General features: G+C 42.7%; 2 pseudogenes; both read right to left on the bottom strand.

The window, feature by feature from the left end:
* Positions 1 to 788: 788 nt before the first annotated feature.
* On the bottom strand, positions 789 to 2016 carry LOC124700956 (annotated as a pseudogene).
* A 2900-nt stretch (positions 2017 to 4916) lies between these two features.
* On the bottom strand, positions 4917 to 15986 carry LOC124697790 (annotated as a pseudogene).
* Positions 15987 to 16936: the final 950 nt, after the last annotated feature.

The raw sequence follows: 16936 nt of genomic DNA, 5'->3' as shown, positions 1-16936 counted from the left end.
GGCTATTTGGAGAACTCGAAATGATATTATCTTTAACAAATAAAATCGAACTAATTTTTTGCAGGTTATTCGACGAGCTGCTCATTCAACTTAGCAATGGGTTTTACTCCTTCCAGTGGAACATCGGGAGGCTATGGTTATTAGATGCAACCGGATGCTAGCGGTTGCTCAGGACTTTTTTTTCCAGATCTTAATAGAATAGCAAATGCATAGCTTCTCTATTTGCCATATTTTCAATTGGTTGATTCATGTATCAACCCTAGCTTTCCGTGATTGTAATAAGTGATAATGGATCTATTGTGACTTGATATTTTGTTTTTAATAAAAGTCGTATGTATCTATTGATGCAGAAGCTGGAGCTATGGTCCTTTATCGATTTTTTTTTTAACAATACTCCCTCACTTTTCTATATATACGGTCAACACGCTGACACTCAACGGTCAACGCCATCTGAAGAGAGTAAATTTATCGTGAGATATCCAGCTATATTTATCCTCAAGTGAGAGGAGCTAATATTTATAGTTTTGTGACATAATTTTTATATATCGCAGACAATGTCTGTTGGGCAGCCAAGACACTCAGCCAGGCTAGTGCATACATAATTATTTTAGAAAGATGTGATTAGAAACATTTTGAAAAATACACTACTATTCACATTATATTGCAGTTTTCTAGTACACCACAAGATGGTTTGCAATATGTATGTACAAGTATGACTAGTTGTCTTGGACTTTCTATATATCATTTGTACATGTTACAGGAAAAAATTTCAATTCTGATTACCCTCCTCAGTTTTTGGCTTCACAGGGTTGTGGAATAACAGTTCCCGCCTTTCGCCATTTTGCGTACTGGCAGGTGCTTTGGGTTTCCCCTTTGCCGCCCTCCATTTTCAGGTCGATGTTCTCCAAGACAATGTCAGAGCAGGAGTCATCATTGCTGCAGCTAAGCTTGATAGCATCTTTGGAAATGGTTGTCCCTCTAATGTTCTTGAACACCACATTGCTAACCTCCACTGCCGATTGTTGCTTCTTGCATGGCGTAGTCGAGTCACACTAGTTCTGGTCGATGATGATTGGGTTTTGAACATTGTCCATGATGATGTTTTGGAACGTGATATCCTTGGCGTATCCGCTTCCTCCCTGCCATGTCTTGATCCGAGCACCGTTGGTAGTTCCATATAATTGTACCGAGTCAATTATAATACCAGAAACCTCGGCTTTGAAGTTGTCATCTCCTAAGCTTCCGATGCTAATCCCATGCCCAGGACCACACACAACTTTTGTGACATGAAGGTTTTGGGTTCCGTCCTCGATCGACATGCAATCATCCCCGGTCTTGATGACACAATCCCTAACTTGGACATCTTTGCTTCGGGTAATGTGGATGCCGTCGGTGTTAGGGCTCGTGCCAGGCGCGGTGATGGACATGCGAGCCAATTGCACATCACTGCAATCCTCAACTGACACTTGGATCTGTTGGCTGTCCACAATTTTAAGGTTCTCCACCTTCAGATTTTTGCAGAGGTGAAATGTCAATGCCGTGGGAGCCGTTGTGCATGGGAGAGACTTGTCGGTCTTGCATGAGTGTTTCCACCATATCGCTCCGTTGCCATTAATGGTGCTGCCACCAGTTATAGTGAGACCGGTGACGCCTTGGATCATGATCCAGTGACTTAGGTTGTCATCGCTCCATGCCGATCTGCTCGGAGGAGCCACGAGCGTGCCTTGCACCGTGAAGATGACACTGGACTTGCATGGGCCAGAGAGGGTGACGGCCTTGAGTAGGTAGCTCTTGCCCTTGGGAACAAGTAGCACTGCCGGCCTTGACGAGGTGCACGCTGCGTTCCACGCCTTGGCCAGCGCGTGCGTGTCGTCATGCTGCCCGTCGCCACGGCCGCCGTAGTTGTCGAGGACGAACCGATTCTCGCTGAGTCTCGCTCGCGGTGGCCATAGCACTGCAGCAGAGCAAGAGCCTCACGAGAACTGCCATGATCAACAAGCTGGCACTCGACGCCATTTGCAGAGAGTATATGTAACGCGAGGTATATATATATCCGCTAGCCAGAACGGAAATAGCCTCTCCTCCGCCCCCCACCAAATCCTCCACGGATTGGACAGATCTGGCCGGCCAAATCCATCCCCATACAATTCTCAAGGTATTCCCCTTCGTTCCCCTTCGATTCATCCAAGATTTGCTCCGATTTAATTCGATTTAGACATGAAACCTAGTTGTAGCGTGGGGTTTGGTCGTAGAAGAATTGTAGATGATGGAGTTGGAGAAGAAGGGTCACCTGCGAGGGGTATTTATATGAGAGGAAGACGCCCGGCATGCCTATGCGTGTGAGAAACTTTGGCAAGAGTTAGGCGTGTGTGCATGTGTTGTGGAGTGCGCGAAGCTGCAAACTCTCGTGATTACGCAGAGAGCCACCCATGCAATCGATCACCTGTGCTGCGTGTCAAATTGCCAATTGGCAAGAAGATAGGCATGCTAGATTTCTCAGACTTGCAGGTCTTGAACGACAGAAATCTCCATGTCTGCAGATACGTGTCTATATTTCTCTTTGTCTCACTCCTTTGTTGCGTTGGCGCGCACGTATGAGTTTGGCTGTATGGCTACATTCTACTGGCTCCCGTTACGTAGTATATATACGTATCCAATGGATACCATGGACACAAGTGGACATGCATGCTTCTACGTTTCATTAGTTTGGCGCGCGATTAATCGGCAATATAGCACAAATGGACGACTTGAGTGGTCGCTTCTTCAATTTCTATCGGCGACTACTGCCTGAACAACGGGCAAGTGTGGTGAATTAATCAACAACGAAGAACTCGTCCCTGATTAACGGGCGTAAGGCATATGCATTCTGATGCACTGGTCCCACATCCAAGAGTATTAACCAAAGGTATTAGCGCAAATATTTGGAAACCGAAGTATTCACATGCCTAGTAAATAAATATTTCATACAGTACGAATATACTACTCCACCAAATCCATAATAAATGTCAGGGGTTTAGTCCAAATTTAACTAAAAATAAAATAAAAACCATGAAGGGTATTATGGGTTGGAGGCAGTACAATTTTTGCTAACACCGATGTGACGCATATATATATATCGTTTCAAGGTTTTTCAAGTTTGTTATTTTTCCTCGCAATTAGGTCAAAATGAAACAATGCGAACATTCTCCTTTATATATATATTTTTTAAAATTTCTTATGGTGTTTCAAAAATGTGGTGAAAATGGCGGGCACGACCGTTCGATCTCTCTTGAAATAACAACTTGTCTACCTACAAATGATTTTTGCGAAAAATCATGAGCAAACTTTGAAGCACTTGTAGTTCAAATTTGACCCGTTTACTACTAAATCGGCCGAAATTCGTATAAATTATGCAGATTTTTCTATAAAGATTATAGATGTAACAAATTGGTGAATTGTTCATAAAATAAGGTCTACTATTTTTCAAACTTAGGGCGGTCCAGTTTTCAAATAGACTTTTCGGGGCTACTTCACAAACAAAACCCACTTTCTGCACTTATAAAATAAAAAATGGATATTTTGTGGAAAGAAAATGAAACTCCCAATGTCAATAATATTTCAATTCTAAGATACACACATGTGCCCAATGTGGACACACTTCAATAAACTATACCATGGTTATGGGTATGACTTAGATTATTTGACTTGAAAGCCATGGATCTTTGTCCATGGTATCTCATTTATGAGAAGGGCTATTTTCTAGAATAATTGCCATAATTGTAGTTTGTAATTGTTTCTCGCACTAGAACACATAAAATGACACATGTGAAGCTTTTGTATTTTTTTAATCTCCTATGGTGATTTCAAAATCTGGTCAAAATGGAGGGCATGACCATTCTTAGCTAGGGGTTCAATCTTGCAAAATAGCATCGTATCTCCCACGGAATAACTTGTGTACCTTAAAATATTTTTAATCATGAACAAACTATGCATGACGTGTATTTCAAATTTTGCCAGCCTCATGATAAATCTCCCAAAGCCATACAAATGATGAGAAATTCCTAGAAAGGTTTACATCATGTATGTGAATTATCCATCAAATTGGTCTAGTATTTTGGAAACAGGAGTGGTGCCATTTTTCACCGTATTTTTTTGGACTTGATACAAAAAGATACACTTTTTTGTACTTAGAAAATGGAAAATGATTATATATATACAATATGCACATCTGTCATAATTTTGGGCACATTCTAACAAATTATAAATTGAAAATGGAGAAAAAGAAAGAGTAGAAAGGGCTTCAAAGGATGACCGAAAATGTGGCGGTACGTATTGGCTGGAAAATATAAAACATTTGGCGAGTATCTATTAGGGGATATTCGAAACTTGGCATAGCCCTAGCTCTGTCATGGCGCCGTTATGTGAGAACGCGGTTGCCGCGAGTGGTCCCTCCTGTTTGTCGATTATAAGGTGTTTCCCGAGTATAAGGTGTTCGCTGAGTATGTTTGTTTTCCGAGAGTGTTTATTAGATCTTTGTCGAGTTTTTGTATTTGTTGAGTGTTTTTGTTTTAACACTCAGAAAATAGCATATTTGTCAAGTTCCGGTAAAAGAACACTAGGAAAACATAGGCATACCTTGAAAAAAAATGATTTTCCTATAGTGATGGTAGCTAATGTAGTTTCTGCAAAGCCAATCACCTCAAAGTTATTTAAAACATGGTATTTCCAAGAATATTTTAAGAAACTTTGATGCCAAATGCACCCTAAATAATGTGGCCTTTTTTGTTTTGACAAATAAACTAGTACTTGCATTGTATTACAGTTTTCTAGGAAATTTTCTTGTATTATGTATGCACAAGTATCTCGACTAGCTGTTTTGAAATCATGTACATCATTTATACATGTCACAAAAACCTTGTCAATTCGCATAACCCTTCCTAGTTTTCGGCTTCACAAGGTTGTGGAATAACAGTTTTTCGCCATTTTGCATTCTGCCAGGTGCTTTGGGTGTCATCCTTGATGCCTTTTTTAGCTCGATGTTCTCCAAGACAATGTAGTCGTGATTGCTGCAGCTAAGCTTGATAGAATCCATAGAAATGGTTGTCCCTCTAATGTTCTTGAACACCACATTGCTAATCTCCACCGCTGATTCTTGCTTCTTGCATGGCGTAGTCGTGTCGCAGTAGTTCTGGTCAATGATGATTGGGTTGTGCACATTGTCCATGATAATATTTTGGAAGGTGATATCCTTGGCGTATCCGCTTCCTTATTGCCATGTCTTGATCTGAGCACCATTGGTAGTTCCATATGACTGTATGGAGTCAATTATAATACCAGAAACCTCGTCCCTGGAGTTGTCATCTCCTAAACTTATGATGCTAATCCCATGACCCGGACCACACACAACTTTGGTGACATGAAGGTTAGGAGTTCCATCCTCAATCGACATGCAATCATCCCCAGTCTTGATGACACAATCCCTAACTTGGACATCTTTGCTCCGGCTAATGTGGATGCCGTCGATATTTGGGTTTGTTCCAGGCATCGTGATGGATAGGCGAGCCAATTGGACATCGCTGCAATCTTCAACTGACACGTGAATTTGTTGGCTGTCCACAATTTTAAGGTTCTTGATACGTCTCCAACGTATCTATAATTTCTTATGTTACATGCTAGTTTTATGACAATACCTACATGTTTTATTCACACTTTATAATGTTTTTTTGCATTTTCTGGGACTAACCTATTAACAAGATGCCACAGTGCCAGTTCCTGTTTTCTGCTGTTTTTGATTTTAGAAAAGCTGGTTTACAAATATTCTTGGAATTGGACGAAACAGAAGCCCACGGACCTATTTTCCACGGAGTGTTCCAGAAGACCGAAGAAGAGTCAAGGAAGGCCAGCAGGGGGCCCACACCATAGGGCGGCGTGGTAGTGGGCCCCCCCGCGCCGTGATGTGGGGAGGGAGCCCCCTGGCTCCCCCGACGCTGCCCCTTCGCCTATTTATTCCTTCGTCCCCGAAAACCCTAATACCGAGAGCCAAAATACGAGAACAGTTCCAGAGACGCCGCCGCCGCCGTCAACCCTATCTCGGGGGTTCAGAAGATCTCCTCCGGCACCCTGCCGGAGAGGGGAATCATCACCGGAGGGCTCTACATCACCATGCCCGCCTCCGGACTGATGCGTGAGTAGTTCATCCTTGGACTATGGATCCATAGCAGTAGCTAGATGGTTGTCTTCTCCTATTGTGCCATCATGTTTAGATCTTGTGAGCTACCTATCATAATCAAGATCATCTATTTGTAATGCTACATGTTGTGTTTGTTGGGATCCGATGAATATGGAATACTATGTCAAGTTGATTATTGATCTATCATATATGTTATTTATGATCTTGCATGCTCTCCGTTGCTAGTAGAGGCTCTGGCCAAGTTGATACTTGTAACTCCAAGTGGGGGTATTTATGCTAGATAGTGAGTTCATGTCTCCATTGAATCTGGGGGAGTGAAAGCAACCCCTAAGGTTGTGGATGTGTGATACGTCTCCGACGTATCGATAATTTCTTATGTTCCATGCCACATTATTGATGATATCTACATGTTTTATGCACACTTTATGTCATATTCGTGCATTTTCTGGAACTAACCTATTAACAAGATGCCGAAGAGCCAGTTGCTGTTTTCTGCTGTTTTTGGTTTCAGAAATCCTAGTAACGAAATATTCTCGGAATTGGACGAAATCAACGCCCAGGGTCCTATTTTGCCACGAAGCTTCCGGAAGACCGAGGAGGAGTCGAAGTGGGGCCACGAGGCGCCGCCAACATAGGGCGGCGCGGCCCAGGCCCTGGCCGCGCCGACCTATGGTGTGGGGCCCTCGTGTGGCCCCCCACGTTGCCCTTCCGCCTACTTAAAGCCTCCGTCGCGAAAACCCCAGTACGAAGAACCACGATACGGAAAACCTTCCGCGAGACGCCGCCGCCGCCAATCCCATCTCGGGGGATTCTGGAGATCTCCCCCGGCACCCTGCCGGAGAGGGGATTCATCTCCCGGAGGACTCTTCACCGCCATGGTCGCCTCCGGAGTGATGAGTGAGTAGTTCACCCTTGGACTATGGGTCCATAGCAGTAGCTAGATGGTTGTCTTCTCCTCATTGTGCTTCATTGTTGGATCTTGTGAGCTGCCTAACATGATCAAGATCATCTATCTGTAATGCTATATGTTGTGTTTGTCGGGATCCGATGGATAGAGAATACCATGTTATGTTAATTATCAAGTTATTACCTATGTGTTGTTTATGATCTTGCATGCTTTCCGTTATTAGTAGAGGCTCTGGCCAAGTTGATGCTAGTAACTCCAAGAGGGAGTATTTATGCTCGATAGTGGGTTCATGCCTGCATTGATACCTGGGACGAGTGACGTAAAGTTCTAAGGTTGTGTTGTGCTTGTTGCCACTAGGGATAAAACATTGATGCTATGTCTAAGGATGTAGTTGTTGATTACATTACACACCATACTTAATGCAATTGTCTGTTGCTTTGCAACTTAATACTGGAAGGGGTTCGGATGATAACCTGAAAGTGGACTTTTTAGGCATAGATGCAGTTGGATGGCGGTCTATGTACTTTGTCGTAATGCCCAATTAAATCTCACTATACTTATCATGACATGTATGTGCATTGTTATGCCCTCTCTATTTGTCAATTGCCCGACCGTAATTTGTTCACCCAACATGCTTTTATCTTATGGGAGAGACACCTCTAGTGAACTGTGGACCCCGGTCCATTCTTTTATACTCGAAATACAAATCTGCTGCAATACTTGTTCTTTACTTGTTTTCTTGCAAACAATCATCTTCCACACAATACGGTTAACCCTTTGTTACAGCAAGCCGGTGAGATTGACAACCTCATCTGTTTCGTTGGGGCAAAGTACTTTGGTTGTGTTGTGCAGGTTCCACGTTGGCGCCGGAATCTCTGGTGTTGCGCCGCACTACATCCCGCCGCCATCAACCTTCAACGTGCTTCTTGACTCCTACTGGTTCGATTAAACCTTGGTTTCTAACTGAGGGAAACTTGCCGCTGTGCGCATCACACCTTCCTCTTGGGATTCCCAACGGACGTGTCAATTACACGCATCAAGCAAATTTCTGGCGCCGTTGCCGGGGACTGAAGAAAAGCTACACCACAAAGACTTCTAACTCCCACGTCAACTACACGCCAGCAATAAATTTCTGGCGCCGTTGCCGGGGAGATCAAGACACGCTGCAAGGGGAGTCTCCACTTCTCAACCTCTTTACTTTGTTTTTGTCTTGCTTTATTTTATTTACTACTTTGTTTGCTGCATTATATCAAAACACAAAAAAATTAGTTGCTAGTTTTACCTTATTTACTGTCTTGTTTGCTATATCAAAAACACAAAAAACATTAGTTACTTGCATTTACTTTATCTGGTTTGCTTTATTTACTACTGCTAAAATGGCCACCCCTGAAAATACTAAGTTGCGTGACTTCACAACCACAAATAATAATGATTTCGTATGCACACCTATTTCTCCACCTGCTACTACAGCGGAATTCTTTGAAATTAAACCTGCTTTACTGAATCTTGTTATGCGAGAGCAATTTTCTGGTGTTAGTTCCGATGATGCTGCTGCCCATCTCAATAATTTTGTTGAATTGTGTGAAATGCAAAAGTATAAAGATGTAGATGGTGACATTATAAAATTAAAATTGTTTCCTTTCTCATTAAGAGGAAGAGCTAAAGATTGGTTGCTATCTCTCGCCTAAGAATAGTATTGATTCCTGGACTAAATGCAAGGATGCTTTTATTGGTAGATATTATCCCCCTGCTAAAATTATATCTTTGAGGAGTAGCATAATGAATTTTAAACAATTGGATAATGAACATGTTGCTCAAGCTTGGGAAAGAATGAAATCTTTGGTTAAAAATTGCCCAACCCATGGACTGACTACTTGGATGATCATCCAAACCTTCTATGCAGGACTAAATTTTTCTTCGCGGAATTTATTGGATTCAGCTGCTGGAGGTAACTTTATGTCCATCACTCTTGGTGAAGCAACAAAGCTTCTGGATAATATGATGGTTAATTACTCTGAATGGCACACGGAAAGAGCTCCACAAGGTAAGAAGGTAAATTCTGTTGAAGAATCCTCTTCCTTGAATGATAAGGTTGATGCTATTATGTCCATGCTTGTGAATGATAGGACTAATGTTGATCCTAATAATGTTCCGTTAGCTTCATTGGTTGCCCAAGAAGAACATGTTGATGTAAACTTCATTAAAAATAATAATTTCAACAATAATGCTTATCGGAACAATTCTAGTAATAACTGTAGGCCATATCCTTATAATAATGGTAACGGTTATGCTAATTCTTATGGGAATTCTTACAACAATAATAGGAATACACCCCCTGGACTTGAAGCTATGCTTAAAGAATTTATTAGTACACAAACTGCCTTTAACAAATCTGTTGAGGAAAAGCTCAATAAAATTGATATTCTCGCTTCTAAGGTTGATAGTCTTGCCTCCGATGTTGATCTTTTGAAATCGAAAGTTATGCCTAATAGGGATATTGAAAATAAAATTGTTACTACAGCAAATGCCATCCAAGTTAGAATTAATGAGAATATAAGATTAATGGCCGAACTCGCGTGCTAGGTGGGATAGAGAAGAAAATGAAAAACTAGCTAAAGAGAAAAATGTAGCTAAAGTTTGGACTATTACCACCACTAGCAATGCTAATGATTCACATGTTGCTGCACCTCCTACTATCAATAATAAAATAATTGGTGTTGGCAATGTTTCTACTCCTAGTGCAAAGCGCGCAAAATTACCCGAAACTCGCTAAAACTGCTGAAACCGCTCGTGATAAAACCGCTGAAATTTTTTCCAACCTTGGGGATGATAATCCCATTGCTTTAGATTGTAATGATTTAGATTTTGATGATTGCCACATCTCTGAAGTTATAAAGTTCTTACAAAAACTTTCTAAGAGTCCCAATGCTAGCGCTGTAAACTTGGCTTTCACAAAACATATTACAAATGCTCTCATAAAAGCTAGAGAAGAAAAACTAAAACTTGAAACTTCTATTCCTAGAAAGCTAGAGGATGGTTGGGAGCCCATCATTAAAATGAGGGTCAAAGATTTTGATTGTAATGCTTTATGTGATCTTGGTGCAAGTATTTCGTTATGCCTAAGAAAGTCTATGATATGCTTGACTTGCCACCAATGAAAAACTCGTTATCCGGATGTTAATCTCGCTGATAATGCTAAAAAGAAACCTTTGGGGAAAGTTGATAATGTTCATATTATGGTTAACAATAACCCTGTCCCCGTTGATTTTGTTGTCTTGGATATTGAATGCAATGCATCTTGCCCCATTATATTGGGAAGACCTTTTCTTCGAACCGTTGGTGCTACTATTGATATGAAGGAAGGTAATATTAAATATCAATTTCCTCTCAAGAAAGGTATGGAACACTTCCCTAGAAAGAGAATGAAGTTACCTTATGATTCTATTATTAGAACAAATTATGATGTTGATGCTTCGTCTCTTGATAACACTTGAGTTACACTTTCCGCGCCTAGCTGAAAGGCGTTAAAGAAAAGCGCTTATGGGAGACAACCCATGTTTTTACTACAGTATTTTTGTTTTATATTTGAGTCTTGGAAGTTGTTTACTACTGTAGCAACCTCTCCTTATCTTAGTTTTATGTTTTGTTGTGCCAAGTAAAGTCTTTGATAGTAAAGTAAATACTAGATTTGGATTACTGCGCAGAAACAGATTTCTTTGTCGTCACGAATCTGGGTCTAATTCTCTGTAGGTAACTCAGAAAATTAAGCCAATTTACGTGAGTGATCCTCCGATATGTACGCAACTTTCATTAAATTTGGGCATTTTCATTTGAGCAAGTCTGGTGCCCTAATAAAATCCATCTTTACGGACTGTTCTGTTTTGACAGATTCTGCCTTTTATTTCGCATTGCCTCTTTTGCTATGTTGGATGAATTTCTTTGATCCATTAATGTCCAGTAGCTTTATGCAATGTCCAGAAGTGTTAAGAATGATTGTGTCACCTCTGAACATGTTAATTTTTATTGTGCACTAACCCTCTAATGAGTTGTTGCGAGTTTGGTGTGGAGGAAGTTTTCAAGGATCAAGAGAGGAGTATGATACAATATGATTAAGGAGAGTGAAAGCTCTAAGCTTGGGGATGCCCCGGTGGTTCACCCCTGCATATTCTAAGAAGACTCAAGCGTCTAATCTTGGGGATGCCCAAGGCATCCCCTTCTTCATCGACAACATTATCGGGTTCCTCACCCGAAACTATATTTTTATTCCGTCACATCTTATGCACTTTGCTTGGAGCGTCGGTTTGTTTTTGTTTTTGTTTTGTTTGAATAAAATGGATCCTAGCATTCACTTTGTGGGAGAGAGACACGCTCCGCTGTAGCATATGGACAAGTATGTCCTTAGGCTCTACTCATAGTATTCATGGCGAAGTTTCTTCTTCGTTAAATTGTTATATGGTTGGAATTGGAAAATGCTACATGTAGTAATTCTAAAATGTCTTGGATAATTTGATACTTGGCAATTGTTGTGCTCATGTTTAAGCTCTTGCATCATATACTTTGCACCCATTAATGAAGAAACACTTAGAGCTTGCTAATTTGGTTTGCATATTTGGTTTCTCTAGAGTCTAGATAATATCTAGTATTGAGTTTTGAACAACAAGGAAGACGGTGTAGAGTCTTATAATGTTTATAATATGTCTTTTATGTGAGTTTTGCTGCACCGTTCATCCTTGTGTTTGTTTCAAATAACCTTGCTAGCCTAAACCTTGTATCGAGAGGGAATACTTCTCATGCATCCAAAATACTTGAGCCAACCACTATGCCATTTGTGTCCACCATACCTACCTACTACATGGTATTTCTCCGCCATTCCAAAGTAAATTGCTTGAGTGCTACCTTTAAAATTCCATCATTCGCCTTTGCAATATATAGCTCATGGGACAAATAGCTTAAAAACTATTGTGGTATTGAATATGTACTTATGCACTTTATCTCTTATTAAGTTGCTTGTTGTGCGATAACCATGCTTCTGGGGACGCCATCAACTATTCTTTGTTGAATATCATGTGAGTTGCTATGCATGTCCATCTTGTCTGAAGTAAGAGAGATCTACCACCTTAATGGTTGGAGCATACATATTGTTAGAGAAGAACATTGGGCCGCTAACTAAAGCCATGATTCATGGTGGAAGTTTCAGTTTTGGACATATATCCTCAATCTCATATGAGAATAATAATTGTTGCCACATGCTTATGCATTAAAGAGGAGTCCATTATCTCGTTGTCCATGTTGTCCCGGTATGGATGTCTAAGTTGAGAATAATCAAAAGCGAGAAATCCAAAATGCGAGCTTTCTCCTTAGACCTTTGTACAAGCGGCATGGAGGTACCCCATTGTGACACTTGGTTAAAACATGTGTATTGCGATGATCCGGTAGTCCAAGCTAATTAGGACAAGGTGCGGGCACTATTAGTATACTATGCATGAGGCTTGCAACTTGTAAGATATAATTTTCATAACTCATATGCTTTATTACTACCGTTGACAAAATTGTTTCATGTTTTAAAAATAAAAGCTCTAGCACAAATATAGCAATCGATGCTTTCCTCTTTGAAGGACCATTCTTTTTACCTTTATGTTGAGTCAGTTCACCTATGTCTCTCCACCTCAAGAAGCAAACACTTGTGTGAAGTGTGCATTGATTTCTACATACTTGCATATTGCACTTGTTATATTACTCTATGTTGACAATTATCCATGAGATATACATGTTACAAGTTGAAAGCAACCGCTGAAACTTAATCTTTCTTTGTGTTGCTTCAATACCTTTACTTTGATTTATTGCTTTATGAGTTAACTCTTTTGCAAGACTTATTGATGCTTGTCTTGAAGTACTATTCATGAAAAGTCTTTGCTTTATGATTCACTTGTTTACTCATGTCATTACCATTGTTTTGATCGTTGCATTCATTACATATGTTTACAAATAGTATGATCAAGGTTATGATGGCATGTCACTTCAGAAATTATCTTTGTTATCGTTTTACCTGCTCGGGACGAGCAGAACTAAGCTTGGGGATGCTGATACGTCTCCGACGTATCGATAATTTCTTATGTTGCATGCCACATTATTGATGATATCTACATGTTTTATGCACACTTTATGTCATATTCGTGCATTTTCTCGGAACTAACCTATTAACAAGATGCCGAAGAGCCGTTCTGTTGTTTTCTGCTGTTTTTGGTTTCGAAATCCTAGCAACGAAATATTCTCGGAATTGGACGAAATCAACGCCCATGGTCCTATTTTGCCACGAAGCTTCCGGAAGACCGAAGAGGAGTCGAAGTGGGGCCACGAGGCGCCGCCACCATAGGGCGGCGCGGCCCAGGCCCTGGCCGCGCCGACCTATGGTGTGGGGCCCTCGTGTGGCCCCCCACGTTGTCCTTCCGCCTACTTAAAGCCTCCGTCGCGAAAACCCCAGTACGAAGAACCACGATACGGAAAACCTTCCAGAGACGCCGCCGCCGCCAATCCCATCTCGGGGGATTCTAGAGATCTCCTCCGGCACCCTGCCGGAGAGGGGATTCATCTCCCGGAGGACTCTTCACCGCCATGGTCGCCTCCGGAGTGATGAGTGAGTAGTTCACCCCTGGACTATGGGTCCATAGCAGTAGCTAGATGGTTGTCTTCTCCTCATTGTGCTTCATTGTTGGATCTTGTGAGCTGCCTAACATGATCAAGATCATCTATCCGTAATGCTATATGTTGTGTTTGTCGGGATCCGATGGATAGAGAATACCATGTTATGTTAATTATCAAGTTATTACCTATGTGTTGTTTATGATCTTGCATGCTCTCCGTTATTAGTAGAGGCTCCGGCCAAGTTGATGCTAGTAACTCCAAGAGGGAGTATTTATGCTCGATAGTGGGTTCATGCCCGCATTGATACCCGGGACGGTGACGAGAAAGTTCTAAGGTTGTGTTGTGCTGTTGCCACTAGGGATAAAACATTGATGCTATGTCTAAGGATGTAGTTGTTGATTACATTACGCACCATACTTAATGCAATTGTCCGTTGCTTTGCAACTTAATACTCGGAAGGGGTTCGGATGATAACCTGAAAGTGGACTTTTTAGGCATAGATGCGGTTGGATGGCGGTCTATGTACTTTGTCGTAATGCCCAATTAAATCTCACTATACTTATCATGACATGTATGTGCATTGTTATGCCCTCTCTATTTGTCAATTGCCCGACTGTAATTTGTTCACCCAACATGCTTTTATCTTATGGGAGAGACACCTCTAGTGAACTGTGGACCCCGGTCCATTCTTTTATACTGAAATACAAATCTGCTGCAATACTTGTTCTTTACTGTTTTCTTGGAAACAATCATCTTCCACACAATACGGTTAACCCTTTGTTACAGCAAGCCGGTGAGATTGACAACCTCACTGTTTCGTTGGGGGCAAAGTACTTTGGTTGTGTTGTGCAGGTTCCACGTTGGCGCCGGAATCTCTGGTGTTGCGCCGCACTACATCCCGCCGCCATCAACCTTCAACGTGCTTCTTGACTCCTACTGGTTCGATTAAACCTTGGTTTCTAACTGAGGGAAACTTGCCGCTGTGCGCATCACACCTTCCTCTTGGGGTTCCCAACGAACGTGTCAATTACACGCATCAATGTGCTGTTGCCACTAGGGATAAAACATCAAAGCTTTGTCTAAGGATATTTGTATTGTTTACATTACGGACAGTACTTAATGCAATTGTCTGTTGTTTGCAACTTAATACTGGAAGGGGTGCGAATGCTAACCCGAAGGTGGACTTTTTAGGCATAGATGCATGCTGGATGGCGGTCTATGTTCTTTGTCATAATGCCCTAAGTAAATCTCACAGTAGTCATCATGATATGTATGTGCATTGTTATGCCCTCTCTATTTGTGAATTGCCCAACTGTAATTTGTTTACCCAACATGTTATTTATCTTATTGGAGAGACACCACTAGTGAACTGTTGACCCCGGTCCATTCTTTTACATCTGAAATACAACTTACTGCAATCATTGTTCTCTTTTGTTTTCTGCAAGCAAACATCATTTTCCACGCCATACGTTTAATCCTTTGTTTTCAGCAAGCCGATGAGATTGACAACCTCACTGTTAAGTTGGGGCAAAGTAGTTTGATTGTGTTGTGCAGGTTTCACGTTGGCACCGGAATCTCTGGTGTTGCGCCGCACTACACTCCTTCACCAACAACCTTCACGTGATCTTCATCTCCTACTGGTTCGATAACCTTGGTTTCTTACTGAGGGAAAACTCGCTGCTGTACTCATCATACCTTCCTCTTGGGGTTCCCAACGAACGTGTGCTTTACCGTCACAAGCAGTTCTCCACCTTCAAATTGTTGCAGAGCTGAAATGTAAATGCCGTGGGAGCCGTTGTGCATGGAAAAGCCTTGTTGGTCTCACCAGTCATCCCCATTTCCATTGATCGTGCCACCGCCGGTGACAATGAGACCGGCAACGCCTTGGATCAAGATCCAATGACTTCTGCTATCTTGGATCCATGCCGACCTGCTCGAAGGAGCCACCAGCGGGCCTTGCACCATGAAAACGATGTTGGACTTGCACAAGACAGATAGGGCGATGGAGTTGAGTAGGTAGCTCTTGCCCTTGAGAACGAGTAGCACGGCCGGCCGTGACGAGGAGCACGCTGTGTTCCACGCCTTTGCCAGCGCATGTGTGTCATCCCGCTAACCGTCATGTCGCCGGCAGGCGCCGTAGTTGTCGATGTTGAAGGTATTCTGTTTAGCCTCGTTGGTTGAGCTGTCATTGCTCGTGGCGGCTGTAGCGCTGCACAGCAAGAGCATCACGAGAGCCTCCATGTACAAGACGAGCACGCTCCATGCCATTTTGCAGGGAGTATATGTAACGCAGGATATGCAATTATTTATCCGCAAGTCATGAATAAGTTTGTAGCGTGGAGTTTCACCGTGGAAGAAGTGTAGATGCGATGGAGAAGACGGGTCACCGGACGAGGATATTTATAGGTGAGGCATGAGAGAAGCTTGGCGAGAGTTAGGGCATCTCCAACCGGGCGACCCATCCCGCGTCCGCGCGTCCGGATGGGTCGAAACGGACAAAACCGCGGCCCAGCGCGCGGACCCATCCCTAAAACGGATGGCCGCGGCGTCCGGGACGACCCAAACCCGGCCCAAATCTTGGACGAGTTTGCGTGGCCGCGGACGCGAAAGGCTGGTCGCTCGCGTCCTCCCCTTGTCCGCACCTGGCCCGCCTGTCTGCCTCCCAAAACAGAAACACTCCACTATACTCCCAAAACCTAGAGATGGCCGACGAAGCGACTGCCGCCGCCACCGCCACCACCGCCACCATCGGAGAGGAGGCACTCGCGGCCGTTGCCGCTCCTGCCGTGGAGGCGGCTCCTGAACTGGCGGAGGCCGAGCGCCCCCCCGGGCCGCCGACGAAGAAGGCGAAGGCCGACCTCACCCCGGAGCAGAGGAAGATCGAGAGCAAGAAGAGGGCCGACCGCCGCAGGGCGCTCGACCAACGGAAGAGGGAAATCGTTGCCGCGGAGGAGCGGCAGCGAGCGGCGGAGCAGCTTCTCCAACTCAAGACGGAGGCGAAGAGCACTGTCCTTCAAGAGCAGCAGGCGCATTGTAACGGCCCCGGGTAGTACCCCTAATAGATTCTGCTTGTTCTTATCCTTTTTGCATCATCATGGCATCATGCATATTTTCGAACCCTTAATTATTTTATTAAACTTTATTTTTGTTGCCAAAATTCTTCTGTCCTTTTCATCCCAAAATTAAATCCTATTTTTCTAGTAATTTTCTGGTATCAA

Source organism: Lolium rigidum, chromosome 3 (assembly GCF_022539505.1).
Source record: "Lolium rigidum isolate FL_2022 chromosome 3, APGP_CSIRO_Lrig_0.1, whole genome shotgun sequence".
Classification (NCBI taxonomy): Eukaryota; Viridiplantae; Streptophyta; class Magnoliopsida; order Poales; family Poaceae; genus Lolium; species Lolium rigidum.
Note: the sequence above shows the minus strand (reverse complement) of the source record. Positions and strands in the feature narration are given on the sequence as shown.